The following is a 12871-nucleotide window of genomic DNA, read 5'->3' on the forward strand; positions in this document are numbered from 1 at the left end:
GTTTCACTTATTTGTGGAACATAAGGAATAACATGGAGGACATTAGGAGAAGGAAGGGAAAAATGAAGGGGGGTGGAAATCGGAGGGGGAGAGGAACCATGAGAGACTATGGACTCTGAGAAACAGTGTTTCAGAGGGGAAGGGGGTGGGGGAATGGGTGAGCCCAGTGATGGGTATTAAGGAGGGCACGTACTGCAATGAGCACTGGGCATTGTGCGCCAACAATGAATCGTGAATGACTGCATCAAAAACTAAAGAATGTACTGTATGGTGACTAACATAACATAATGAAAATAAATAAAAAAGTCAAAATGGATACTCAAAAAAAGAAGAGGAAGACACCCAGGGCTGGGAAGAAGACAGAACGATGGACAGGGCAGGCAGCACGGCATCTTGTACTGCAGCGTGGGACTGGGATGAAGTGTCAGGACACATCATGTGACCGTCATTAGAAAGGAGGCCACGGGAGCTGGGGGGTGGGAGGCAGGCTCAGAGAGACCACTGGGAAGCAGAAGTCAACAGTAACTCCAGGTGAGAGACAATCAGACACCAAACACGTCGACTCTAAACTCAAGGAGGATTAAAACGTCCCAGATTGCAGATCCCTTGTCATAAAGCCAAAGGAACATCTAAGTAAATATTTTAAGCTTTGGTGGAGTTGGGGGCGGGGCAGGAGGTCAGGAGGGAAAGTGAGCCAGTGATGATGATTGTTTACAGCAAGAACTGCTCAACAGAATCACAATACGCACCGCCCGTGAGTACTGATATAGGTTACACACAAAGACGTTAGGATACCTTCATTTGGCTCTCTTTAACTGTTTCGTTATAGGGGAAATCCTTTTCCCAGGGTCTTTATAGGTCACCTGTCACTTCCAAAACCACAGTGTAATTTTTTCCGGGAGATCTTATGGTACCACGGAAGCACACGGAATGGAATCTATGAGCGAGCTAAAGCAGACAAGACCCAGGTTTAAGCTTCCTAACAGTGGACTCCCAAGCACACCCTGGTTGCCCCAATGCAGGAAAAACAGAGAGAGGGACCGTGTCCTGCCTGCTCAGGGTGGGGCGTGCTTCAGGCAGGTTAAAGGGTGGGAAGAGATGCGAAGGGGTTGTCGCACCACAGAAACACCACCTGACAACTCGCAGACATAGAAATGGCCAGAGAGACGACACAGCCACACCAAACGAGGCTCCAAGGTGGGTGCCCTGTCCTCCAGGGATGAAGCTGCTGGCGGGGCAGGGGGTAGGAAGGCACTTACAGAACGCTTGTCAGCCTCGGCCCCTTGCTGGCCCTGGAGACATGCAGTGAGCTTCTTGTGCGTGCTGTGGGAAACTTGCTTCACCAGTTCTAGGCGCTTCTCTACCTGCAGATAGAGCAGTGGGGGGGTCGTGTCACTGCGCAAGGGCAAGGTCAGGAGAAGTGGGCCATTGATCGGGATGATCGTGGGAGGGGAGTCTGGTCCATGCTCTGCAGAGACAAGCATTGCTCGGGAGACAACACCCAATGCTGGAGAACTGGAGGGGGGCGGGCAATGGCAGAGTCAGGGGCTCTCTGTGAACCCCACCGTCAAATGACTGCCATGTCTCCTGAAAACTCTTATGCAAACTGGTATTAAGAGACCGTAAAGGAGAAAAGGTTGCATCTACAGAGATTGCACCAAGAGCGGTCTCTGCAGTTGAAACAGCTCAAGTTGTAAAGGGAAGACATGTTTGGTGTCCGTATATAGGGGCTGGTGACGACCTTACCTGAAGAAGGTCTTCACTCAGAACTTCAGTCTTTTCTGCCCTAAAGAGAAAATTGAGAAACATGTCAGTAAAAAAAAGAAAAAAAAATTAGGAACAGAGTCTCATTCTTATTCCCCACTCTCTCTGTTCATGGCGAGACTAGAAAAACAGACATGAGCAGCAGAGATGTCTAATAAGAGAAAATAATCCTGGGATTGACTGGGAACTGTAAATCCTCTGGCAAACAAGATCCTCTGCAGACTCTTCTCCTACAGACTGGAACCTGGATGAAGGACAGCAAACACGTTTCTTTCTTTCCAGACATTCTTTTTTTACATGACAGAATTAAGTATGTTCCCCAACCCGTACCCCATGGCCTCCCCCAAATAAGCAAGTAAAAGAAACAGAAATCCGAGCAGGCATCAATAAACAGCAAAGAAGAAAAAACACTGAGTTCTGGTGACAAATGCAAATGCCACCACGGAGATATGGCAACCAAGTGTTAGGCGCCCCCACCAGAAAGTGGGGGGCTTGAACCTGAGATGAACACATTCCAAGAAAGAACTTGGACACGGGCTGGAGGGGCCCCAACCAATTAGCAACCCCTGCATCACATCCGGGGAGAATGAGAATCTTCTTTGGAGCAAAGCATTCTCAATTTCTTGTCTGGAGAATCTCAGAGATAAGGTTCAGTCAATGATTTCTCTCGCATAGGTGTGTTCTCTGTGTCTCTAGGAGTCTCTCCTTCTCACGCTCCCACATCCAAAGTGCAAATTCCCCTGAAAACAAACTGTCAACACTAAAGGTACTGAGAAAGAAGAAACAACATACGGAGAGCCTGGAGAACTTCAATGACCAGAGTTATCAAAAACTGTGACATATGTATGAAATATTGAAGAACAAATGATACATTGAAGTAAGAGTGTGAGAGGACTTCTGCTTCTGGGAGGATGGAGTGAACACATTTCACCTATTCCCCCTCACTAAGTAAAAACAAAACGCTGGCACCTTATGTATAAAACAAACAAGAACGGCATCTGGGTGTCTCAGTCAGTTAAGCATCTGCCTTCAGCTCAGGTCATGATCTCAGGGTCCTGGGATCGAGCCCCATATCGGGCTTTCTGCTCCGCAGGGAGCCTGCTTCTCCATCTCCCTCTGCTTGCTGTTCCCCCTGCTTGTGCTCGCTCTCTCCCTCTCTCTCTGTCAAATAAAGAAAATCTTTAAGAAAAAAAATTTAAAAAAAATAAAGAAGAAAACTCTGCAAGGTGGACAGAAGGCAGCGTGGCTAGGTACCACCATACCCAATGAATGGCATGGCATGGTGGGGATTTCTGCTTCATATATTCCACACGTGGAGCTTCAGAAGCTGTGAACTGAAATACCAGTGAGGACAGCCAAAACAAGCCCAACAAAAGCCAGGTCTCTGTAACCAAAGGATCAGAAAGAAGCAACCTGGCAAGATAGGAAATGTTTATAGACAATAATTGCTCACTCGAGCCAAATGCTACAGGAAAAACAAACAAAAACAAAACAAAACAAAAAACTGTTGTCCTACCCCACCCATACCAGCAAACGCTGGGAAGGGAGCCTAGCCTTCTACACTTGCCAGGCTATATAACAAGGCACTCAACATTCCCTACCTCCTCCTGGCCAGTATAGCATCAGAGACGTCCGAGTATGGAGCTGGGACATTTGTCACTGCTGGGCCATAACAGTGGAAACCGTACGAGCCGTCCACACATCTACCCTCACCTGGTGGTGACAAAACATCCCTCTCCCTCCCTACAGAGGTGGTGTAACAGGAGGCACCGTGGGGAGTCAGGACTCTCACCACCATCCAGTAATAACAAACCATCCTCTGTCACGGCATCAATGCAAGCCAAGTAGATAGCCATAACAAACCACTCCCACCCTTCCCAGTCAGGGAGGTATCTGTGAAGGCCCAGTGGGGAGTCAGAATTCCCACTCCCACCCAGCAGTCATGAGCAGCACCACCCCCTTCGGGGAGCCAGTGAAGGCCAAGAGGCAAACCCGGACTTCTGTTTCCACCTGGCAGTAACAAAGCAGAATTCTCCCTTCCCCTGCTGGAATGATATCAGAGAAAATCAGCTAAAAGAGAAAGTTTAAATAAAACCCAGAATTTCATAATATAATACAATACTCAAGTTTCAATTAAAAACTACTTATCATATCAAGAATCAGAAAGATCTCAAATTGAATGAAGACAATAAATGACAACAGCAGAATAACAGAGATGTTTGAATTATCTGACAAAGACTTTAAAGCATTCACTGTGAAATGCTTTGATGAACATTTATGAACATGCTTAAAGCAAAACAAAACAAGAACAAAAACAAAAAACAAAGTCTCAGAACAGAAGATTAAAAAAGAACAAAATGGGGGTGCCTGGGTGGCTCAGTTGGTTAAGTGTCTGCTTTTGGCTCAGGTCATGATCCCAGAGTCCTGCTCAGCAGGGAGCCTGCTTCTCCCTTTCACTCTGCCCGCCACTCCCCCTGCTTGTGTGTGCTCTCTCTCTCTCCCTCATCTCTCTCTGTTGAATAAATAAAAATCTTAAAAAAAAAGAACAAAATGAAAATTTTGAAGTTGAAAAATGCAATAATCTAAACTGAAAAATCCCGGTCGACAGGTTCAACTCTAGAATGAAGGAAGAAGAAAAATCAGCAAACTGGAAGAAAGCACAATAGAAATTTCCCAGTCTAAAAAAAAAAAAGCAAAAATAGACCAAATGAACAAACAAAAACAAGGGACCCGTGGAATTATAACAGAGGATTAAATATTTATGTCATCAGACTCCCAGAAGAGGGAAAAGAAGGGAGGGATGAAAAAATACTCAAAGGAATAATGGCTGAAAACTTCCCAAACTTGGTAAAAGACTTAATATTCAAGAAGCTGAGCAAACCCAAACAGGATAAACACAAAGAAGTCCTCACCAAGACTCAAATTTCTGAAACTAAAGACAAAGACTTGATGGCAGAGAGACAAAAATGATACCTTATTAACAGAGGGGAAACAATTCAAATTACAGATTTCTGATGAGAAATTACAGAGGACAGAAGGAAGTGGCACACCATTTTTCAAATACTGAAAGAAAATAACTGCTAACCTACAATCTATTCAATGAAAATATCCTACAGGAATGAAAAAAAATCAAGATATTATCAGATAAAGGAAAACAAACAAAATGTGGCATCAGCAGGCTTGCCTTAAAGAATTGCTAAAGAAGTTCTAAACAAAAAAAAACAACAACAAATAAACAATCAAAAAGAAATGGTAAAAGAAACAACCTTGAATTATCAGGAAAGAAAAAAAATCCTGGTGATCAAAAATAGTAAGTAAAATTGTCTTCTTTCTTCTCTTAAGCCTTCTAAATCGATGGTTGAAGCAAAATTTATAACACTGTCTATGTGGCTCTAAATGTATGTAGAGGAAATACTTAATACAATTATAATTGGGAGAGTATAAAGGGACACAAAAAGAAGTAAAGTTTCTAGATTTCATTCAAACTGGTAAAATAATGGTACCAGTAGACTGTGATAAGCTATGTATATGTAATACCTAGACCCACCACTAAAATAGCTACACAAGGATATACACTCAAAAATGCTACAGAGAAATAAAAATGTAATCTCACCCAGAAGGAAAAAGAAAACAAAACAATGAAAAACAGAAAAAAACAGACATAAAACCAAAAATGAAATGAACTTAAGCCTTAAGATAGCTGGACTTATGTTATATGTAAATGGCCTAGATATGCTAATTAAAAGACAGAGATTGGCAGAGTGGGTTAAAAAATATGTTGTCTAGGGCCACCTGAGTGGCTCAGTTGGTTAAGCATCTGCCTTTGGCTCAGGTCATGATCCCAGGGTCCTAGAATCGAGCCCTGCATTGGGCTCCCTGCTAGGCAGGGAGTCTGCTTCTCCTTCTCCCTCTGCCCCTCCCCCCACTCATGCTTTTTTCTCTCTCAAATAAATAAAACCTTTGAAAAAATATGTTCTCAACAAAAACCTCACTTCAAATATAATTATGTAAGTAGACTGAAAGTAAAATTGTAGAAAAATATACCACATAAACATTAGTCAGAAGCAAGCAGGAGTGGCTATATGAACGTATAAAATAGATTTCAATACAGAGAAGGGGAGCCTCTGTCAAATAAATTTAAAAAAAAAGGAGTAGACAATTTTTTAAAAGATTTATTTATTTGACAGAGAGAGAGAGCATAAGCAGGGGGAGCGGCAGAGGGAGAGGGAGAAACAGGCTCCCTACTGAGCAGGTAGCACAACATGGGGCTCGATCCCAGGTCCCTGAGATCACGACCTGAGCCAAACGCAGACGCTTAACCAACTGAGTCACCCAGGCACCTCAGGAATAGACAATTTAAATAATCCTATAATAGTAGGAAGCTGAATTTGTACTATTAAATAACCCCCCCACAAAAAATCTTCAGGTCCAGAAGTCTTCACAAAAGAATTCTACCAAATGTTTAAAAAAGAATTAACACCACTACGACCCAATCTGTTCCAGAATACAGAAGAGGAAGGAGCACTTCCCAATTCATTTTATGATGGGAGTATTCTTTTGATACCAAAACCAAAGAACACTTAAAAAAAAAAAAAAAGATAACTATAGACTAATATTCCTCATGAAAATAGGTGTACGGATCCTTAACAAAACATTACCAAATAGAATTCAGTAATATATAAAAATAATTATTCACCATTACTAAGTTGGGTTTGTTCCAGGGATAGTATTCCAGGTATCTGAAAATCAATCAGTGTAATCCATCATACAGACTGAAGAAGAAAAACCTGATCATATCAACTGACATAGAAAAAAGCATTTGACAATGCAATTCAATTCAAAACCCATTCTTGGTGAAAACTTTCAGAAAGCTGGAAATAGTAGGGGACTTCCTCAACTTAAATAACATCTGCAAAACAAAACAAGACACAAAATCAACAAAAAAATCCTACAGTTAACATTATACTTAATGGTGAAAGATTAGATCTTTTGCTACCTAAGATGGAGATCAAGGCAAGTATGTCTGACCTTGACACTCATCCAACATGGTGCCACAAGTCTGAGTCAGTGCAATTAACACAAGTAAACAAAAAGGAAATAGATCTGAAAGGAACAAATTTAAATATCCCTATTTACAGATGACATTATTGACTATGGAGAAAATGACAAAAAATCTACAGGGAAAAAAATACCTAAAACTAACAAATGAGTTCAACAAGGTTGCATGACATGAGGTAAACATATAAAAATAAAATTTACATCTATATACTGGTAATGAACACATGAATCCTGAGATTAAAAATTAAATGCCATTGACAACTGCTACAAAAAAAATAAAATATTTACCTACAAATCAAAATAGGTACAGAAGGTATATGCTGGAAACTACAAAATGCTTATGACAAATCAAAGAAGTTCTAAATAAATGGAGACACATACTGTGTGGATTGGAAAATGCAACATAATAAAGTTATCAATATTCAAAAATTAGTAATAGATTAAATGCAGTCCCAATAAAAACTTCAAGAGGATTTTGTGTAGATACAGCCAAACTGAATATAAAATCAATATAAAACTGAAAAGAAAGAAGATCTAAAATAATTTTTAGAAAAAATAAATTTGTAGGACTATCTAATGTTGAGACTTCTTTAAGTCATCAAAAGAGTATGGTGGTAAAAGACAGAAAGAGCAATAGACAAAATAAATAAGAAAGATCTAGACAATATAACTGATTTATGACAACAGTGCAAAGGCCATTCAAAGGAAGAAAATAGACTTTCCAACAAATGGTTCTGATAAAACTGAATATTCATATACAAAAAATATAAACCTTGACTCATACTTCGCATCACGTATAAAAACTAACTAAGGGGGCGGGGCAAGATGGCGGAGGAGTAGGAGACCTGGATTTCCTCTGGTCTCAGGAATTCAGCTGAATAGGGATCAAACCATTCTGAACACCTACGAACTCAACAGGAGATCGAAGAGGAGAGTAGCAACAACTCTCTGAACAGAGAAGCGACCACTTTCTGGAAGGTAGGACGTGCGGAGAAGTGAATCCGAGGCGATATTCGGGAGGATAGACGGCGGGGGAGGGGCCCTCCGTCGACCGCTTCTGGCAAGTGCTAGAGCCACGGAGCACAAAATCAGAACTTTTAGAAGCCGGCTCCGCGGAGGGACGTCGCTGCAGTGGCTAAGTGGGGGGTGGAACCCTCACGGGACAGTGTGGTCTCAGGACCCTCAGGGTCACAGAAAGACCGGGGGTGCCTGAGTGCAGCAGAGCTCCCAGGGATCGGAGCGGGGAAGCCGGCTGCAGAGACAGAGCCGAGGCGCGGGCTCTCAGCTCGGGGTGGCCATAAACTGTGATCCTCGGCCCAGTCAGGCCACTGCTCCTCCAGCAGGGACCCAACAAGCGGCAGATCCGGGGAGACTCCCCTTCCTCCCCTGGGAGGAGCGGCGCGGGAGCGCACCGCAGGGATCTGCTGGGTTTGGAGACTCCACACGGGGTCAAGTGCCAGAGATAGAAATGCTCGGTCACAGGCCGGGTGAGCACGGAGTGCGGCCGGAGACCGGGGACACGGGAGTGACTGCTTTTCTCTGGGGACGCACTGAGGAGCGGGGCCCTGAGTTCTTGCCTCCTCTGGGGCGGAGATTGGGAGGCCACCATTTTCACTGTCGTCCTCCAAAGCCGTAGGGGAAGCTTGCAGGGAACAAAAGCTCCTGAGAGCAAACCCGAGCAGCTTCCTTAGCCCGGACCGGCAAGGGCGGGGCAATTCCGCCTCCGGCAAAGGCATTTGGGAACCACAGCAACAGGTCCCTCCCCCAGGAGATCAGCACGAACAGCCAGCAAGCCAAGACCAAGTTCACCGATCAAGGAGAACGGGAGAACTCCAGCGCTAGGGGAATACTGCACATAGAATTCATGGCTTTTTTTTTACCATGATTCATTAGTTTTTCAAAGTTAATTTTTTTAACTGTTTTTTTTTAATTTCTCTTTTTCCCTTTTTCAACCAACATCTTATCAATCCTTTTTTTTAAAAAAACATTTTTTATTTTTATTTTTTAGAGTCATATTTTATCCCGTCATAGTAGTTACCCTTATTTTTGGCATATATATATATAAGTTGTTCTCTCTTTAAAATTTTCAGATACGGTTTCTTCTAACAGATCAAAATATACCCTAAATCACTAATGTATGGCTTTGTTCTAGTCTCCTGCCTGATCACATTCTCTCCCTTTTTTTTCTAAATCTTCTTCTTTCTTTTTTCAAACAACTTATCGTATCAATTCCTTTTATATAATCTTTTATAATTTTCATCTTTACAGTCATCTTCCATCCCTTCATTGCATCAACCCTTATTTTGTACATATATAAGTCTCTCTTCCTTTAAAATTTTAGGAGGCACTTTTTTCTAACAGACCAAAATACGCCCCAAATCTAGTCTGTGGCACTGATATATGCACTAGCCTGATCATATTTGATCATATTCGGTTTTTTCTGTACTGTTCTGTTTTTGTTTTTCATCTTTTTGATTTTCTTTTTCGTTCTTTCTTTTCTTTCTTTTTTCTTTCTTTCCCTTTCTTTTCCCCTGGTTTCAGGTCTTTTCTGATTTGTGTAGAGTATATTTCCTGGGGATGTTGTTAACCTGTTAGCATTTTGTTCTCTCATTCATCTATTCTCCTCTGGACAAAATGACAAGACGAAAAAAAATCATCTCAGCAAAAAGAACAACACGTAGTACCGTCTGCCAGGGACCTACTCAATACGGACATTAGTACGATGTCGGACCTAGAGTTCAGAATCATGACTTTAAAGATATTAGCTGGGCTTGAAAAAAGCGTGGAAGTTATTAGAGAAACCCTTTCTGGAGAAATAAAAACTAAAATCTAACCAAGTCGAAATCAAAAAGGCTATTAACGAGGTGCAATCAAAAATGGGGGCACTAACTGCTAGGATAAATGAGGAAGAGAGAATCAGCGATATAGAAGACCAAATGATGGAAAATAAAGAGGCTGAGAAAGAGAGAGAGAAACAACTAAAGGATCACGAGGGCAGAATTCGAGAGATAAGCGATACGATAAGACAAAACATTAGAATAATTGGGATCCCAGAAGAAGAAGAAAGAGAGAGAGGGGAAGAAAGTATATTGGAGCAAATAATAGCAGAGAACTTCCCTAATGTGGGGAAGGAAACAGGTATCAAAATCCAGGAGGCACAGAGAACCCCTCTCAAAATCAATAATAATAGGTCAACACCCTGACATCTAAGAGTAAAACTTAGGAGTCTCAGAGACAAAGAGAAAATCCTGAAAGCAGCTCGGGAGAAGAGATCTGTAACCTACAATGGTAGAAACATTAGATTGGCAACAGACGTATCCACAGATACCTGGCAGGCCAGAAACGACTGGCATGATATCTTCAGAGCACTAAACGAGAAAAATATGCAGCCAAGAATACTATATCCAGCTAGGCTGTCATTGAAAATAGAAGGAGAGATAAAAAGCTTCCAGGACAAACAAAAACTAAAGGAATTTGCAAACACGAAACCAGCCCTCCAAGAAATATTGAAAGGGGTCCTCTAAGCAAAGAGAGAGCCTAAAAGCAGCACAGATCAGAAAGGAACACAGACAATATACAGTAAGAGTCACCTTACAGGCAATACAATGCCACTAAATTCATACCTTTCAATAGTTACCCTGAATGTAAATGGGCTAAATGCCCCAATCAAAAGACACAGGCTATCATATTGGATTAAAAAACAATACCCATCGATATGCTGTCTGCAAAAGACTCATTTTAGATCCAAAGACACCCCCAGATTGAAAGTGAGGGGGTGGAAAACCAATTACCATGCTAATGGACACCAAAAGAAAGCTGGGGTGGCAATTCTTGTATCAGACAAATTAGATTTTAAAACAAATATAAGAGATGAAGAAGGACACTATATATCCTACTTAAAGGGTCTATCCAACAAGAAGATCTAACAATTGTAAATATCTATGCCCGAACACAGGAGCACCCAATTATATAAGACAATTATTAACAAAAGTGAAGAAACATATTGACAGCAATACAATAATAGTGGGGGACTTTAACACCCCCCTGACTGAAATGGACAGATCATCTAAGCAAAAGATCAACAAGGAAATAAAGACTTTAAATGACACACTGGACAAAATGGACTTAACAGACATATTCAGAACATTCCATCCCAAAGCAACGAATACACATTCTTCTCTAGTGCCCATGGAACATTCTCCAGAATTGATCACATCCTAGGTCACAAATCAGGTCTCAACCAGTACCAAAAGATTGGGATCATTCCCTGCATATTTTCAGACAATGCTTTCAAACTAGAACTCAATCACAAGAGGAAAGTCGGAAAGAACTCAAATGCATGGAGGCTAAAGAGCATCCTACTAAAGAATGAATGGGTCAACCAGGAAATTAAAGAAGAATTTAAAAAATTCATGGAAACCAATGAAAATGAAAACACAAGTGTTCAAAATCTTTGGGATACAGCAAAGGCAGTCCTGAGAGGAAAGTATATAGCAATACAAGCCTTTCTCAAGAAACAAGAAAGGTCTCAAATACACAATCTAACCCTATACCTAAAAGAGCTGGAGAAAGAACAGCAAATAAAGCCTAAACCCAGCAGCAGAAGAGAAAGAATAAAGATCAGAGCAGAAATCAATGAAATAGAAACCAAAAGAACAGTAGAACAGATCAACGAAACTAGGAGCTGGTTCTTTGAAAGAATTAACAAGATTGATCAACCCCTGGCCAGACTTATCAAAAAGAAAAGAGAAATGACCCAAATCAACAAAATCATGAATGAAAGAGGAGAGATCACAACCAACAGCAAAGAAATACAAACAATTATAAGAACATATTATGAGCAACTCTGTGCCAGCAAATTAGATAACCTGGAAGAAATGGGTGCATTCCTAGAGATGCATCAACTACCAAAATTGAACCAGGAAGAAATAGAAAACCTGAAGAGACCTATAACCACGAAGGAAATTGAAGCAGTCATCAAATATCTCCCAACAAACAAAACTCCAGGGCCAGATGGCTTCCCAGGGGAATTCTATCAGACATTTCAAGATGAATTAATAGCTATTCTCCTGAAACTGTTCCAAAAAATAGAAATGGAAGGAAAACCTCCAAACTCATTTTATGAGGCCACCATTACCTTGATCCCAAAACCAAAGACCCCATCAAAAAGGAGAATTACAGACCAAAATCCTTGATGAACATGGATGCAAAAATTCTCACCAAAATACTAGCCAATAGGATCCAACAGTACATTAAAAGGATTATTCACCACGACCAAGTGGGATTTATCCCTGGGCTGCAAGGCTGGTTCAACATCCACAAATCAATCAACGTGATACAATACATTAACAAAAGAAAGAACAAGAATCATATGATCCTCTCAATAGATGCAGAAAAAGCATTTGACAAAGTACAGCATCCTTTCTTGATCAAAACTCTTCAGAGTATAGGGATAGAGAGTACCTACCTCAATATCATAAAAGCCATCTATGAAAAACCTACAGCGAATATCATTCTCAATGGGGAAAAGCTGAGAGCTTTTCCCCTAAGGTCAGGGACGCAACAGGGATGTCCACTATCACCACTGCTATTCAACATAGTATTAGAAGTCCTAGCCACAGCAATCAGACAACAAAAAGAAATCAAAGGCATCGAAATCAGCAAAGAAGAAGTCAAACTCTCACTCTTTGCAGATAGGATACTGTATGTGGAAAACCCAAAAGACTCCACCCCAAAACTGCTAGAACTCATACAGGAATTCAGTCAAGTAGCAGGATATAAAATCAATGCACAGAAATCAGTGGCATTCCTATACACCAACCACAAGACAGAAGAGAGACAAATCAAGGAGTCGATCCCATTTACAATTGCACCCAAAACCATAAGATACCTAGGAATAAATTTAACCAAAGAGGCAAAGGATCTGTACTCAGAAAACTAGAAAATACTCAGGAAAGAAATTGAAGAAGACACAAAGAAATGGAAAAACGTTCCATGCTCATGCATTGGAAGAACCAACATTGTGAAGATGTCAGTGCTACCTAGAGCA

Source organism: Eumetopias jubatus, unplaced genomic scaffold (assembly GCF_037043125.1).
Source record: "Eumetopias jubatus isolate StellerSeaLion01/CBP00866 unplaced genomic scaffold, mEumJub1_p1.0 scaffold_10, whole genome shotgun sequence".
Taxonomy (NCBI): domain Eukaryota; kingdom Metazoa; phylum Chordata; class Mammalia; order Carnivora; family Otariidae; genus Eumetopias; species Eumetopias jubatus.